The sequence below is a fragment of the Hevea brasiliensis genome, chromosome 7, assembly GCF_030052815.1.
Source record: "Hevea brasiliensis isolate MT/VB/25A 57/8 chromosome 7, ASM3005281v1, whole genome shotgun sequence".
NCBI lineage: Eukaryota > Viridiplantae > Streptophyta > Magnoliopsida > Malpighiales > Euphorbiaceae > Hevea > Hevea brasiliensis.
Genome location: NC_079499.1, coordinates 82,311,273 through 82,315,808, shown reverse-complemented (window position 1 = coordinate 82,315,808; position 4,536 = coordinate 82,311,273).

Sequence of the window (4,536 nt, the reverse complement as noted above, 5' to 3'; positions counted from 1 at the left end):
TTTTATTTTCTGAGCTCAATCTCATTCATTATCATTCCGGTTCGATTACATGCTAACTAGGCATTCATCATTTCAAGGCAAGTATTAGTCCCTAGACTATTAGCCCGAAACTCTGCAACATTCATGACTCCATAGTTGGTTCAATAGGTTCAACTTCCTGCAGTTGAGTGTTTGAACCGTTGCCTTATCCAGTGTTCGTCTTTATTTACTTTTTTACGCTCGTAATTTTAGTTTGTTTTATGTTAGAAGGTCCCACGTGGGTGGTTACTCTCGAGTTTATCTTTGATATCAGTTCATGTTATTTATTTGTTCTTGGTCTTTTATTATCTCCTAATGTAGGTGTTCTATTTATGGGTAACGTATAGCTAGTTTGATAAAATGTTGGTAGCAGTGTCTTAACATAAGAGTTTTTTTAAATAAACGTTCGGATAATAAATTGGAGAGTTATGAAGTCGAACCACTAGACTAGCTCGAGAAGATGACTGGGTAAAGGTGGGGGAGGTCGGAGTAAAATTGAATTTCAGAATAGCAAATGAAATAGAGCAAATATTGCCTGCCGAAAGGTATTGGTAAGGCGATCACATAGGAGGTCGGTAAAATTCAGTCTGGTATCCCCTATCTAGTCATGAGGTACCCATGAGTTAAAAGAAACCTTATTTGGGTCCCCGGCATCTTCGAATACCAGAACCCTTAGTCTTAAGCTCTTATGATGTGTAGATGTAATCAGATTTCAAGAGGTCGAAAAAGTCCTTATCCAACTCCCATTCAAGTAAAAGAGATCGGAGGAGAGTTCTTATCCGATTCTCAACCAAAATTTTAATAAATATTTAAAAGAGATCGGAGGAGAGTTCTTATCCGATTCTCAATCCAAAATTTTAATAAATATTTAAAAGAGATCGGAGGAGAGTTCTTATCCGATTCTCAATAAAAAAAAATTTAATAAATATCTAAAAGAGATCGGAGGAGAGTTCTTATCCGATTCTCAATAAAAAAAAATCTTGGTAAATATTTAAAAGAGATCGGAGGAGAGTTCTTATCCGATTCTCAATAAAAAAAAATATTAATAAATGTCTAAAAGAGATAGGAGGAGAGTTCATATCCGATTCTCAATCAAAATTTTCAATGAATATCTAAAAGAGATCGGAGGAGAGTTCTTATCCGATTCTCAATCAAAATTTTCAATGAACATCTGAAAGAGATCGGAGGAAAGTTCTTATCCGATCTCTAATCGAAATTTTAATAAACATCTAAAAGAGATCAGAGGAGAGTTCTTGTCCGATTCTCAAATCGAAATTTTAATAAATACACAAAATAATCCCATAAATGAAAAACCATTACACGACATCAATTCACTAAGGTTGTCTCATTTACTTGTGTATCTGGGTAATCCGAGTTAGTGAAAAATCAAATATTCCCTTTTATCAAAAGGATTAACATCTCCATTCGAACACCCCCCTAACTATCGATTTTAATTTATAAAAAGTGTAAGGTTAAATCTGCTCACCCTCATTGAGGGACGAGGTGGGGTGCCTAACACCTTCCCCACCCGTATATGGACCCCGAACCTAGAATCTTTGTTTTCGAAGTGGTTTTACCTTAGTTTGTTTTCATAATTGGTTTTCTTTAATTTCCCTCAAAATTAAAGTGGCGACTCCTCATTCCTTCCCACTTCGGTGAGGGTTCGTCCAGGCAACCGCATAACCCTTGTGACAATCAAATTCAGTACTCAAATATTCTCATCCATGATCTGATCGAAGAGCTTTAATACTCTTTCCTGTTTGATTTTCTACTTCAGATTTAAATTCTTTAAACTTTTCAAAGGATTCATATTTGTATTTCATCAAATACAAATACCCAAATCTTGATTTATTATCAGAAAAGGTAATAAAATAGTGAAAACCGCCTCTAGCCATTTCCTTAAATGGACCACAAACATCACTATGTATTAGATCCAAAATATTTTCAGCTCTTAGCCCTTGTCCAACAAAGAGTGATCTAGTCATTTTGCCCTGAAGGCAATATTCACAAGTTGGAGTAGGCTCAGAGCCTAATGAGGATAAAATCCCCATTTTCTCTAATTTTGCAATCCTATCTTCTGCAACATGACATAACTTTAAGTGCCAAATAAATTTTGAACTTGAGTTGGTTTTCACCATGGCATTGCATTCATTTAGATCACTTGCATTCATTTTGTGTTTGTCATTATTATCCAAATAATAAAGACCATCATTCATATAACCCGAACCAACATATTTATTTTCAAAATAAATATTGCAAACATCATCTGTGAACTAAAATTTATAGCCATTTCTAGTCAAACTAGATATAGAAATGATGTTCTTAAAAGCATTAGGTACATATAAGATATTGTCCAAATACAAAACATGTCCAAACATGTAAAAAGATTTAGATCCTATGGCTAAAGCTTCAATAGTTGAGCCATTGCCAATCCGGAGTTTAACATCTTGAGAATGCAAGCTGTTACTATTTGCTAGTTCCTGCATATCATAAGAAATGTGAGAACTGGCACTAGTATCTAAAACCCAAGCTGTAGTTAAACTATGAGTATCATCAGAATCTAAATAACAAGATATGGACATACCTTCCGAAGGTCTATCCTTCTTGTCCTTCAGAGAAGCAAGATACTCTGGGCAGTTCCTTTTCCAATGCCCATCCTTCTGGCAGTGGAAACACCTTCCTTTGCCTCCATCAGCTTTAGTCTTCCCTTTCTATTTAGCTATTTTCTTGGAAGGACCAGGACTCTGAAGTTTCTTTTTCTTATTGCCCTTCTTCTTGTTGAACTTTCTAGCAGAAGAAGATGCAATCAAAGCTACCTCTTTTCCTTTATTGCCTAGTATATTCTTTTGGGCAATAACCAGCATGTTGAGTAAACCAGCCAAGGTGCATTCCTGTTTAGTCATATGGAAATTTGTCACAAAATTCCCAAAAGACTCAGGAAGGGACTAAAGGATCAAATCCATATGTTGTTGAAAATCCATGTTGAAGTCAAGATGTTCTAACTGCTCAATCAGCCGAATCATCTTGTGGACATGATCCCCAACATTCTGTCCCTCAAACATCCTCATGCGGAATAGCTGTCTAGATATCTCATACCTAGCATTCCTGTTGTGCTCACCATACAACTCTTGTAGGTGAAGGAGGATGTCACTCGCACTCTGCATCTTCTCATGCTGCTTTTGTAACTCATTACTCATAGAAGCAAGCATATAACACTTACCTCTCATATCATGATCCTTCCACTGGCCTAAAGTTTCGTGTTCCTCTTGTGTGGCCTCTGGAGGTAAGGGAACAGGAACATTTGAGTCTAGAACATATCCTATATGTTCAAGGTTCAGGACAAGTTTCAAATTTCTTAACCAATCAGACAGATTAGGTCCTGTCAACCTATTGCGATCAAGTATGCTTACAAGGATATTGGATGCTGGTGGTTGTTCTGTGCTCATTATTATCAGAAAATTAACTGCAGAAAATAACCAGATTAATTAGTAAATGTATCATGTAATTAACCAAAATGATTATGGTCTTTTAATCAAATTGGTCCTCCTACTAACTTAACGAATCCTACACTTCAAAGTAGAAAACGAAAATCCTAGTTGGATGGATTTCTAGTGGGTGATTGAATTCTTATAATTCTATTAGTCATCCTCAGGTACATCCATTATTGGAATTACAATAAACTATAAGTGAGCAACTCCTTACCCATCACATCTCATGTGAGGTTCAATCCTTTACCTAGCCCCTAATGCTCAAAATCTCAAGTACATCCATTATTGACTTATCTTGCATTAGTTAAGTTGATCCCATTGAGCCAGTAATTATGCAAATAATTTTAATGTCCTCAGGTACATCCAATATTGGCCACCAAACCATTTACATATTTACAACATCTCATGCTTAACAATTATTCTTAAGAAAATCTCTTAAATTAATTGCATCTTATGCAACTATTTAAAATTTCTTAAAATAATTGCCCCAATGGAGGGCCCATGTTATAATTACTTTAATTATAGCATATCCAACTTAATCATTTGTTTGGAAGATTTTATAGTCATCCTAATTACTATTAAGGTCTCACTTTGCACATTATCCATTTAGCTTGCATATATCATATACTTGCATACATTCCCATACATCTCATGCATTCATGGATAAACAGTAAATATGGTATGATCATAGACTTTCTAAGGGATTCAATTCTGAACCGCCAAGAATTGAATCAGGGCATTCCTAGGTGCATTTCATTCATTCATATTACAAGAGTTGTTGAAGGAGTACATAATCAACACTTTATATTGAATTCCTCTCACTGATCCCACCAATGCTGTTGACCTCCTTGAACTTCTTGCAATCCAATATTACATAGTAATCCTTGGCATACCAAGGCGAATTTACAAGAACTAAATAAATGAAATTACAACTAAAAAATTATTACAACCTTAATAATACATACCCAAAATAAATTAAAATTAATTAATTAATTAATTGACAATCCCAAAGAAACATAAAAGAAATAAA